Genomic DNA, 13,588 nt, shown 5'->3' with positions numbered 1-13,588 from the left:
CGTCGTCCGTGGGCTGGTTTAGAGGCACCCGACCCGATTCTAACCTAACCCGTGTCTTCCTTACCCGCCAGAACGCGAAACCCTAATTTTTGCCTCCCGATTTTGATGACGCGCCGACGATGACGACACAGCCTTCTCCATTTCTCTCGCAATCCTAATTCTGACGACGCGCGACACCTTCACCTATTTCAACGCCTTTTCGTCACTGACAACCCCCAGTTTTCGCCGGTCACGCAACGTCTTCGAAACCTTTCTCCAAAATAGCAACCCTAATGTTCCGAGTGAAAGGTTTGGAGAGAAATCTTTTTTAAGGAAAGAGAAGAGTTGAACATATGAATATAAAGGGCCGTTTCCATTAAGGTAATAACTTTCTTGTCAAAAATTGCGTACCTTTTCCGGCAAGAATAAATGCAAAGCATAATATCTTTGTATTTTTGGCAGTAAAAATAAAATCTCAAACATAAAATCTAAAAATAAAATAAAATCTGAATCATTACAGAAAGGAACGAAGCAATTCTTATAAGGGTGTGGAAACCTCTCCTTAATAGGCGCGTTTTAAAACTGTGAGGCTAATGGCAATACGTAATGTGCCAAAATGGACAATCACTGCTAGTTGTGTGCTTGGAATTTTATAAATCATATCAGAGCCTTGAAATTTTACAAATGAAATATGATCTAGTCACTAGAAGATGTGTGAATGTTGATGCTGGTCCTGGGTGGATTATGAGATCCTACATCGATTGGAGAAGGGAAGAAACATTTCTTACAAGGGTCTGAAAACATTTCTTACATGGGTTTGAAAACCTCTCCCTAGTAGATGCGGTATGCTGGTCCCCGGTTGATTATGAGATCCTACATCGATTGGAGAGGGGAAGAAACATTTCTTACAAGGGTCTGAAAACATTTCTAACATGGGTCTGAAAACCTCTCCCTAGTAGATGCGGTTTAAAAGCATGAGACTGATGGTGATAAACGAAAGCCGACAATATCTACTAGCGATTGGAGAGAGGAACAAAGCAATCCTTAGAAGGGTGCGGAAACCTCTCCCTAGTAGGCGCATTTTAATACTGTGAGGCTGATGGTAATACGTAATGTGCCAAAATTGACAATCTCTGCTAGCAGTGGGCTTGGACGTTTACAAATGATATCAAAACTAATCACCAGAAGATGTGCCAGTGAGGATGTTGGGCCCACAAAAGGGGTGGCTTATGCAATCCCACATTGATTGGAGAGGGGAAGAAACATTTCTTACAAGGGTCTAAAAACCTCTTCCTAATAGATGCAGTTTAAAACCGTGAGGCTGATGGTGATACGTAAAGATTGAAAGCTGACAATATCTACTAGTGGTGGGCTTGGATGATAACAAAAGATTGGCTGGAATAGCTTAGTTGGTTAGAGTGTGTGGTTGTTAACCATAAGGTTGGAGGTTCAAGCCCTCCTTCTAGCTATGGGAGTGAAGCAATGCTTAACTAGTGACGACTAGGAGATGTTGCCAAGTGAGGAGAAGCAATCCTTTTAAGGTGATACACATTCCTTGATTTTCATGCCAAGGAAGTGATATTCAAACTTCCCATTGAGGAAAGTTTCAAGTTCAATGGAGTAAATGATCAATGATCGAGGTTCACCCAAAGTGATCTTCACTTTCAAGGGGAAGAAGCTAGTAAGTCATGGTGCTTGGGCTCTATTAGCTAGCATAGCAGATTTACAAGAAATGAGAGGGGGAGGGATCCTATGCAGACATACAAGAAATTAGAGAAGTTAGTTTTCACAAGACATGAGAGAGGGATCCTAGCCTTAACCGCTAGAATTTTGTGCAGTTAGAGAAACAGCTAGAATTTTGTGCAGTTAGAGAGAGATCCTAGCCTCAACAATGTAATACAAGAGTTTGAATTTTGTGCAGTTAGATAAGTTAGTTTTCACAAGACATGAGATGGATCCTAGCCTCAACATTTGTAATACAAGAGTTTGAACTTCTAGAATTTTGTGCAGTTAGAGAAGTTAGTTTTCACAAGACATGAGAGGGATCCTAGCCTCAATATTTGTAATACAAGAGTTTGAACTGCTAGAATTTTGTGCAATTAGAGAAGTTAGTTTTTGGGTCGAAATTGAGATGATGACCATCAAGAACAAGTATCTATTGTCACGCATTGATGACCTGTTCGACCAGTTGTATTTAGCTTTAATGTTCTCCAAAATTAACATGCTAACTGGTTACCATCAGTTGAAGACCAATGAAACCTAAGATCTCCTTTCGAAGAAGTTACGAGTATTATGAGTTCATTCGTGATAGTTTTCATATATGATATACTGGTGTACTCCATAACTAATGTAGAACATGAGGTATATCTAAGGAGAGTTTTGATAGTGATGAAAGTGCATAATATACACATCAAGTTCTTAAAGTGTGAGTTTTAGCTTTAGGAAGTGACTTTTCTTAGACATGTTGTATCAGGTGAGGGTATTTTAGTGGATTCAATTAAAGTTAATACCATGATATATTAACATGGCCAACCTCAACCGTAGATGTGCGGTGTTTGTTGAGGTAAGCATGGTACTATAAGATATTCATTCGATAATTTTCCAAGATCAGCGACCCAATTAACAAGGAATGTGAAGCTCTTCATGTAGAGTGAAGTGTGTGAAAGGTGCTTCATTTAGCTTAAGTTGAATCTAAAGAAAATAGTTCAAATTCATGCAATGTCATATTTCATTGAGTTAAACTGGGATGCATGGTCTTCTAAATACTCCAATTAGTATATCTTGCAATGTCGTGCAATTAGTATATCATCCACATACAGGAGTAGAAACACATAAGAATCAGTGTATTTCTTAAAGTAACAACACTGATCCTTTTCACTCCGGTGGAAACCACTCTTGCACATTAAGGAGTCAAACTTTTTGTACCATTGTCTCGGTGCTTGTTTCAGTTCATCCAAGCTCCTATTGAGCTACACCATGTGTTCTTGCCCAGGAGATGCAAATCCTTTGGTTGTTGCATACAGATCTTCTCATCTAGAACTCCATGTAAAATTTTTTTTTTACACCCATTTTTCCAAGGTACCAATTCTCCGAAGTGACAATACTCAGCAAAATTTGGATAGTAGTTAATTTCACAACAAGATAAAAGACTTCAGCATAATCAATATCTTTTGTATGTGAATATCCTTTAACTGCTAACCAAGACTTTGATATCATTTTATCATGGGGTTCAGCCTTGATTCTAAACACTCATTTGTTTAACAGAGCTCTCTTTTCTGTAGGCAACTCAATCAACACCCACGTATTATTCTTTTCAAGTGACATTCTCCCACTTGGTTGAATCTTCTACCTATAGGGCTTCATCAAAAAACTTTGGTTCTCCTTCGTCACTTAGCAATAGATACTGTGATAAGGAATCAACCAAAGAGAAAGTTGTCCTACCAAATAATAAGTAATCAACCCAAGGAAAAGCTCGGATACGAAATGGTAACTAATCAACCCAAGGAAAGCTCTGATACCAAATGATATCAAAATAACTTGGGGAAGTATCCCGATGCTTATGAACATACAACATGCATGAGATCCGTCTAATTTCCATACCATCTCTTCTGACACAACTCTCTAGTCTCATCTCTTTGTTACATTAAGTAACACATGCTTGTTGGATATTTATATTAGTATAATTTTCATGCTCTTAGGGTTGCGTCCTATGTCGGTCTATCGACATGATGCAATATGGCACTCATCATCATATAGTGTGCTTAATATGGAAAACATCAACATATTAAGACAAACTTCATGCAATCATCATACTCACCACATCTCCATAAAGTGCATCCAACATATCAAGTACATCATACATCGAACTATAGGTGGAATACATCGCATCAACCTGGGAGCATTAGCAGATCTGGTACATCCATACATGTTCCTATGCCCATTCCAATCTTGTCTATACATCGATCTATATATATTACGCACATACATCATAAATTGTAACTCATACAATTTCTAGCCTATCCTATAGCAAGGTCACTTACCTGAATAGCTTAAGTTGTTGTCACTTCTTTAAATTTCGATTTTGTTCTTTGAAATCACAAGTTTCAAATTCGAACTTCTGCAAAATGATTTCTCTAATTTACAATGGTCCATGTGTTAGATTTTATGCGAACATTAGAGTTTTTGCATGACTAAAGTCTTAAAAAATTTAATATATTATTAAAAATTTCATTTTCTATCCTTATTGATTTAAGGAAGTTATTGTTAAAAAATTGACAGAGTTATTTTACTTGCAGAAGACTCCCATAACACCTTCAAACAGAACCGAAGAAAAAAATACTAAAATACGAGAGAGAGAGAGAGAGAGAGAGAGATTTTGAATAACGTCAGCGAATTTCCAATTTTTTCGACGAGTCCCAAACAACCCAAAAACCGACGCCAAACACTTAGTTATCGTCACGAGAAGGATTCCTAATGACGTCACAATAACTCAAGGTACGTTTTGTGCCTTTTCGTACATGTCGTCGTCGGTAACCGAGGACGAAAAATTGGGTTTTCCTAAACGTTCTTAGATCTGTGGTTTTAGGAATTGTGATGCCACAAAACGTTGAGGAAGGAAAGAGGAACAACAAAAAGAGAGGAAAAGGAAGAAAGGGGACTAAATCGACAATGAAAATGCCACAGAAAGGAGAGAGGAACCGCGCCTGAAAATCGGCCAAGTCGGGTAAGGAAGATGAGATGCACCGAATCTGGGTCAACCCGAACCCAAAACCTGAGAGCCAGCCTAACTTCTTTCCCCTCGGCCTCTGCCTTCGGCCCAACCCAACTACAGCGGCCCAAACCTCAATCAAGCCTAATAGCCGACGGTTCAGCTGAACCAACCTGAGACAAGACCCACGGTCCAATTGAACTGGCCTGCAACCCGAACACCTGCAGCCCAGTCCAGTAAGACGAGGCCCAATGATCAGTCTTGCCCAGTAGCCTTTTACAGTCGATGACCCGAACCAGACTGTGCCCGCACTTTGACCCGATGCCACCGCACGACGTGGCACGTTCTACTGTTGCCACGTGGTACACAGTGGCACAAGCGGTCCCTCAGCTCAGCTCAGTACAAACGGCTTGGGCTCCCTCATGTGATACTACGGCGGCTCCCAGCGGCTGTTTCGGCTCGGCTTACCTGTTTTTGGCCCGATTTCCATTGTTTCGACCCCTCTGGATCTGTTTTTGGACCCAGTTAAGGTATTTGAGGTCGTTTTAAAGTTGTATTTCACATTTACTAAGGTATTAGTAATTTAATTGTGAAAATACTAACGGAAGGTGGCGAACGGTGTGATAGGAAACAAACCCCAGCAGCATAGGAAGCAACTCTCAAGGAACGGGAGCTTACGTTAGCTAATTAGTTTGTCCTTCGGCCATGGGCAACCAAGTATGTGGACTTACTATAGGATAGACTAAAGATTATTTGAATTATGATGATGTATGAGTATGACGTTGTGCTGTGATGTATGTTAAATGTACGTTGCTTATGTTTCGATGCATGACATACATGTTATATTTGATGCACTTAATGGCTTCTATGATGAGTATGATATATGCATGACGATGTTATTAACATGATGATGTTTTCCATGTTGAACATGCCTTGTGATGTTGTATGTCATATTGCATCACGTCGTAGATCGACATAGGACACAACCCTAAGAGTATGAAAATGATATTAATGTAAATATCCATGAGCATGTGTTACACAGTTTAACAAAGAGATGAGATTAGAGGGTTGTGTCAGAAGATACATATAATTGGATTTAGACGGATCTCATGCATATTGTGTGTTCATAAGCAAAGAGCTACTTCCCCTAGAGATGATGAGTGCGGATGCGCACCACATGATGATTAGTGCGAATGCACACAGATGAGGGCATTTAAGAGGCACATGGCACTATCGGGTTCCACTGACCTCCGGACGGTTGGGTTTTATGTCCTAAAACTCATAGTTTGTAAACAAAAACATATTCTATTTTCAATAAAGTTATTATTGATGTTTATTCAGCAAAGATTGTTATTTTATAAAGTGAATTTTATGATCATTAATCTAAATCCAATAAACTAAGAACACTCTGGCTAAAGCATAATTACTTGAACTATATGTAGAGACATAAGAGTGGATCAAGTTCAAGTATATAGTCAAAATGATCTATAGTACAGTAATAAGGTTGAGTACTTTATTCTTGGGACACTATGGATACGGCCCACTTTTGTATATGATGTAAACAATGTGATCACTAAATTGTACATATGGAGATATGTGAATGGGGGTGTCCTATGCAATGAGTATTGCATAAGACCGAACCATGAAGAAAACCACTCTCACTTGAGACTGATTTTTTCATTCGATGACCTAGGTAACTTGATCTTAATCCTGAGCTAACTATTAACTCTTGTTTATTCAGAATTATCCTTAGATTTGTATGGGTGAGAGTGGCCTGAGTTCGCCAACTCAATATGCCTCCATTTTAGGGGTAAGACTGGGTGAATAGTTGGGGACATAGGGTGTAAGATGAAATTTACTCCTACCAACTTTTAGGGATAGTAGAGAGATTTTTCCCTTAAGTACTGACTTCATGACTTCAGTCTTGAACAAGGGGCCCCACCCTCTCATTGGCCTGAGAGAGATTCGGTTTGGTGGTTGGACCACAAACCAATTGTTCATTAGAGGACCAATGGGACTTAAGGAACAAGAAGTAACTTTAGGGATAAAACGGTAAATTGACCCAGCTCTAGTTACGAACAACGTTTGGAGGATCGATTTACTATTCATTGTTATATCAAATGGAAAGAAATATATCTATAGTGAGGGGAGTGCAACTACTAGGCTATAGTGGATTGTCCTAGTAGTTAAGGAATGTTGGTTAACAAGGTTAATGAGTTTAGCCGGTTAATCTCGGATCGTTGGAGCCCATGATCTGTAGGTCGAATAGGTCCCCCCTGCTCTCTCATATTGGACAAAACCTTAGAACAGTGTGACAAGTGAGTTTGAAGTGTTCGAATTCAAATTAAGGAATATGCACTAAATATATACGATATATTTAACTGCATTTTGTTTTAATTATGATTAAACAAAAAGAGATAATTGGAGATATTTAAATAAGATTTAAATATTTTAATTATTAATAGTGATTCATAATCAATGTGTGCGGGAATTGATTGGGATTGACATTTTATTTAGTGTTAAATATTAATTAAATTGTTTAATTAATCATTTAATATTATTTTGATTTGAAATTAATTATTTAAATTAATTTTTGAATTAAAATAAAGAGAGTCAACCGGTTATCTTCAATTAATGGAAAAATCCATGTTTGAGTTAGTGGAATATTGAGTGTTAATATATGGTTTAACCAAACTTGCATGTTTACCACATAATCCCACAAATTTAATTTTGAGCGTCAAATTTTGGTATAACCAAACATGCATGTTTGCCAAATAAGCCCAACAAATTTGAGTGGAATTTGAGTGTCAAAATTTGGTTAACTCAAACTTGCATGCTTGCCACATAATCTCACTAATTTGAGTAGAATTTTGAGTGTCAAAATTTGGTAATCTCAAATTGCATGAACGTGGAATTTTGAGTGTCAAAATTTGGTAGTCTCAAATTGCATGAACATGCAAATATGAGATCAAGGTACATGGAAATTCTTCTTCAAAAACTTTGAGAAAACCTCTCAAAACCCTCTCTTTACATCTAGTAAATTCCTATCAAGTTTAGTCACTCACCGGATTTCACAATCCCGTTCTAAGGCCGGAGAATAGTAGGGAAGACACTGTGGTGGTTCAAAATCGAGAATTTGAACTACAAAAGGTTAGTATTCAAACTCATTGAGTTTTAATGCTTTTGAACATGCTAGCTAATTTACTATAACTGACGTACTGAGTGCCTAAGATCTGAATTACTTCTGCACGTATGATAGTAACACCATCACGGACGTCACTACAGATTAGTTTGACTAGAGGATTTAGGGGGTATGCAAGTGCCTTGGAGATTCACACTTGCACGTGTAAGCCGTATGTAGGGAAGTACAACACATCCAATTTGTCCGAGACTGGAGGCCACCCTAATGATGATTAGAGATAGGTCCCTAATTCATGATTGCATATGTTTGCATTAGCATGACCCCTATAGTGGGTTCACTTACTTAGGCCGTGTGCCACATTGTTTTTTAGGTAAAGGCAAGGCGCCCATGTACGGTTGATGGCGATATCGTGATCAGAGACTGAGGCGCGTGCATATGATAGTTGCATATTTAAAATTCATAGTCTGGGTTAGATTAGGGTGTTTGCATTTCATTTGTTTAAATTATTTAATTTGTAATCTTTTTATCTTATTTTGAACTCCAGCATGATGTCTGAAACATGTAAGTCTGGTAGTGTTTTCTAGTTATTTAATGTATTCTGAAGTTCTAAATTTTCCGCTATTCAAGATGAGAATATTTAGAGTTATGTTCTACATTAGAGATGAGCATGAGATGTTAGTGACGACTCTGGATATGTGAAAATTTAGGGTCGTTATAGTTGGTATCAGAGCTCTAGGTTTTATATTTTGTAAACTAGCTTACGATGAAGGTTTGACACGCTCTATGGTCCCAACATTGATGCCTCGTCACCGTCAGGTACGCCTTGTATAAGATAAGAAAGGAGAAACGTTTTTGAACTCGCATGCATTTTCTTGTTAATATTGTTGAAATTGTGGTATATTTTAAGTATTTATTAATGAGTATGATATGGTGTATAGCATGTTGAGTGTTTACTTTTGTGGCATTATGATGCATTCTATAGTGTGTATATTGTTATTTATTTATGCATAGTATTAAGGCCTTAGACTTAAGCAACCTTATATTGGTTTATAGAATCATGTCCAGAGGACGAAAAAAAGGAAGAGGAAGAGGAAGACGAGGATGGGGGCGACCCCGTCTTAGAGAAATAGAATGAGGTGGGGTAGTAGAGAGCCCACCTCGAGAAGGATTAGAGGCTAGCTCGGTAACCGTTAAGCCGCCCCCAGTCTTATCACCAGTTGCGCTACCACCTTTAGCGTCTCAACTACAAGTTGAGCCTCCACCACAAGCTAAGCCTCCACCCCAGCCTGCTCTACAACCACAAGCCGCACCTGAGGCTGCACCCCCAGCAGCTGGAGTAGATGTTAATACTAAGTTAATGTGTGAGTCCATCCAAGCCTTAATTCAAACCCTGGTAACCACTCAGCAAGCAATCTACTAGCCAGACAACAGGCCCATGAACAGGCCTAAGCACAGACACAAACACTTGCCCAAGCGCAGGCACACGCTGATGCTTAGGCCAACGCCCCAGTAAACCCTCAACAACCTATTAGATGTCCAAATTGGATAAAGGATTTCAAGAAATATGACCCTCGACCATTCACCAGTTCCTTAGAAGACCCCATAGAAGCCCAAATGTGGATTGCATCTGTAGAAACCACCTTTGAGACTATGGAGTGCCAAGAGAATAAAAGATCTTCTACGCAACATTCATCCTACAGAAGGATGTAGAGATATGGTGGAGAGATAACAAAACCCTTTTTAACTCAGAAGGGGGACCTATGAACTGGGAACGGTTTAAGGAGGCCTTCCTTAAAGAATATTATCCTAAGTTAGAGCAACTTAAGAGGCCGCAGTTGTCCGCCGATTTGGTACAGGGAACTCACGGTGGAGAAATACAACCGAGAGTTTAAAAGACTCAAGAGATTTGCGCTGTCCATGGTGGACACAAAAGAAAAGATGACAGAGAAATTTGTACTAGGTCTGGAACCAAGAATCCACCGCATACTGGAAGCTTTCAACCCAAAGACCTATGAGGAAGTCTTGAAAACTACCAAGGCTTTAGAGAAACAAAAGGATGAGAAACGACATGACGAGTCGGTAGTACTTGGGCAGAAGCGCCCACATGAAAAAGGAGGCTCTGACCGTCTGCCACTAGCATGTAGGCACCGTTCCAACTACAAACCTGCTCTAAGATGGAAGCAGTGACAACCTCCTCGAACCCCAGGAATCAAGATGGGGCTAGAGGGATGAGAGAAGAAGGGTGCACTATCTGTGGAAGAATACACGGTGGGAGGTGCATGGCTGATAGCCGAGCGTGTTACAGATATGGTCAAGAGGGGCACATTGCCGTGAACTGCGCAGCAAGAAACGTTGAAGCACAACCAAACCCACCTTGAGTAGTAGAGCAGATGGAACAACCAGGACCACCGTGAGCTCAAGCTAGCACCTACGCATCTACGAGCAAGGACACTGGGAGGTCCGACGCCGTGGTGATAGGTACACTATCTATTTTAGGTCATTTCGCTTTTACCTTACTTGATTCTTGTTCCACGCATTCCTTTATGTCTATGCCTTTTGTTGTACAAGCAGTGTTCAAATTAGAACCCTTATTGCATGAAATGTCTGTAAGCACTCCTTTGGGGGTAGACTTAGTAGCCAGGGATAGAGTAAAGAATGGTCAAGCAATCACAGGGAACCAAACTCTAAACGTTGACTTGATGGTAGTAAATATGACGTCTTATTAGGCATGGATTGGCTAGCAAAAAACCATGCTAGTATAGACTGTCATAAAAAGGAAGTAAAATTTTCACCACCGACAGGACCTACCTTTAAATTTAAAGGCACAAGTACCGGGATGACCCCCAAAGTCGTCTCGATGAAGAAAGCAAAGAGGTTAGTCCAACAAGGCGGATGGACTATATTAGCATGTGCGGTAGACGTAAGAGGAAAAGAGAAGACCCTAGAAAATGTGTCAATAGTAAACGAGTTCCTGGCTGTGTGCCACATTGTTTTTCAAGTAAAGGCAAGGCGCCCATGTATGGTTGACGGCGGCATCGTGATCAGAGACTGTGACACGTGCATAGGATAGTTGCATATTTAAAATTCCCAGTCTTGGTTAGATTAGGGTGTTTGCATATTTTTTGTTTAAATTATTTAATTTGTAATTGTTTCTATCTTATTTTGAACTCCACCATGATGTTTGAAACACGCAAGTCCGACAGTGTTTTCTAGTAATTTAATGTATTCTGAAGTTTTAAATTTTCTGCTATGAGAATTTTTAGAGTTATGTACTGAATTAGAGATAGCATGAGGCGTTAGTGGCGACTCTGGATATGTGGACACATATCAGGGTCGTTACACTCTATTATTTCTTTTGTTTTATCATTTAATTTTTGTCAATCAACAGTTATTTCTTTTGTTTGATCATTTAATTTTGTTCACTTAATCTTCCTCTTTCTTTTATCTGTATTTACTTTTAATTTTGAATTATCCACTCAATCTTCCTTTTTTTTTTTTCCAAATCTTCCTCTCTTTTTATTTATATATTTTTTTTCTTTTTTCTCTCTTTTGATTATGTTAGGAGCATTTTGGCCAATTTTAATTGCTTTGGTTAGATAATTTCTAACTTCTATTTAAATAATTGCAATAAAATTAGGATAAATAATTGCAACAAAATTAGGGAGATCTAAGCCATATAAGCTATATAAGTTGGTGTGATTTCCTAAAAACAAAATTAGAATTAAAAAGAAAATCTAAAATATACCCTAACACTAAGGTTTGTTTTTGCAGAACCTCATACAGTGTACCTTAACAATGACGTTTGTTTTTCTTAAAAACAAATCTTGACATTTGTTTTTTCTTTTTTTTTTCTGTTTCTTTTTTTAGAACCTGATACTATGAGATGAGGGGTTGGTTGCAGAGAGATAATTGAGAGAAGGGATGAGAGATTAGTGGAGAGAAGTATTCTGATCTTGGAATTACCAAGGGTAGTTATTCTAAGAGTTCTTTGTTAAGTCTTGAGGTACAACTAAGGAAAAATTCTTAACGAATACGCCATATCCACATGAGTCATAAATATTTCTTTGCATGTATAAATCTTGCATAACCATCTTGTCACTTAGTGTTCATAAAAATCTTGATTTCTTATAAACGGTTGAGGATAGTTTCTTACTTTTTCTTCACATTCCAAAGTTGTCTTAATCTCCTTAAAACCATGCATACTTCCCTTAATATCATAAATGAGTCTCATATAATTTTCTATAGTATTTTGAATCTTCTAGGATCTTAAAAAACATCTTAAGGTCTTTTGGTGATTTACCCCCGGTTCAATTCTTCTAACTTTTACCTTTGTAATCCCTTTGCACCATGACATAAGGCTCCTCATCGAATTTCAGGTCATTTAGAGGCCACTTTGGTCATAAGCTAGTGGTATATAATCATAGGGGTATTTTAGTCATTTCACCTACACTTAGTTTAGCTCGTTATCATAACTAGGTCACCAAATTTCATACCTAACATTATCAAATCATATTGAGCCTTCTCCTAAAATTTCATGAGCAACACAATTTATTTAGTAGGTTTGTGGCTTAGGCGCTTCATTGAAATCAATATTCATGTAGACACTAAGGTTGGAAAACTTTAGATACTTAACTCAACCTTAATTTCAACTTTCTCACTTTTTTCTCCCGACTTGCTTCCTTTCACCAATTCGATAAATATTTAATCAATTTTTTGCATTTCATAGCGATCTTAGTAATGTTTTTTTTTCGAATCCTTACATCATATACTCCTAAAGGAAACTTTCGTCCTCAAAAGTGTAAAACTCGTATCCTAAATCCGGGTACTTTTCTCCTATCTTATCTCGTATTCCATTGTGATATCTTTTATATACTGGTTTCATCTCAGTATTTTTATCTTGATAAGCAACAAAATAATTACAATCGATTATTAAAGCCATATGAAAGATTTGTGCTGTAAACATGTAAAATTTTCTATATATTTTAGCGTCATTATTTCCCCTTTCAAATTGCAACCTGGTAACTTCTGTTCCATCAACCTTTCTAGCTGCTATAAGTACCTAGGGCTAAATGTTCCTTTGTCTGATGAACACTCCCTTCCACTAAAGCCACGAGTGACTCAACAAGATTTGCCACCTCTATCTTCATTTACGAGTGCTTTTTTAATTTCTTTTCAACAGTAAGGTAAGGTCACTTACTCAATGACCGAAACCACTCACAACAAGCTAATTCCAACGGTTAATTACATCCTATAATAATCACATAAAAATTTAGGAACCTTTCATAACATACCTTAGCTAAATCTCATGCTATTTATGAAAATAAACTCCCAACACAATTTGTCTTTGACGGTTAGGAACCATATTGATCTCAAATGGTAAAAATAAGGCAGAAACGACTTCGGGAGGGCTGAAAACCTTGAAATTGATATATTATTGTGATACCGAGTCGATAAGCTGAGACGCTGAGCCGACCAACTAAGCCGCCAAGCCGAGCCGCGGGAATTGACGAAGCCGAACCGCCGTACACAATGTGGAGCGAAGAGCGGAGCTGCAGCGCACGCCTGTGTTGGGCCAAAACACGTGAAGCCCGCGTTCATCCGTGGGCTGGTTTAGAGGCACCCGACCCGATTCCAACTCGCATCTTCCTTACCCGCCAGAAAGCGAAACCCTAATTTTTGCCTCCCCGATTCCGACAACGCGCCGATGATGACGATGCAACCTTCCCCGTTTCTCTCGCAGCCCTGATTTTGACGACGAG

At 38.6% G+C, this 13,588-nt stretch overlaps 1 non-coding gene across 1 annotated transcript; it reads left to right on the top strand.

Annotated features, from left to right (window-relative positions):
* The first annotated feature begins 1,373 nt into the window (after positions 1-1,373).
* On the top strand, positions 1,374-1,447 carry TRNAN-GUU (transfer RNA asparagine (anticodon GUU)). Its single transcript has one exon. It is a non-coding gene; the product is annotated as a tRNA-Asn (tRNA).
* The last annotated feature ends 12,141 nt before the right edge of the window (positions 1,448-13,588 follow it).

This window comes from Cucurbita pepo, chromosome 16 (assembly GCF_057944985.1).
Source record: "Cucurbita pepo subsp. pepo isolate OVF chromosome 16, ASM5794498v1, whole genome shotgun sequence".
Classification (NCBI taxonomy): domain Eukaryota; kingdom Viridiplantae; phylum Streptophyta; class Magnoliopsida; order Cucurbitales; family Cucurbitaceae; genus Cucurbita; species Cucurbita pepo.
Note: the sequence above shows the minus strand (reverse complement) of the source record. Positions and strands in the feature narration are given on the sequence as shown.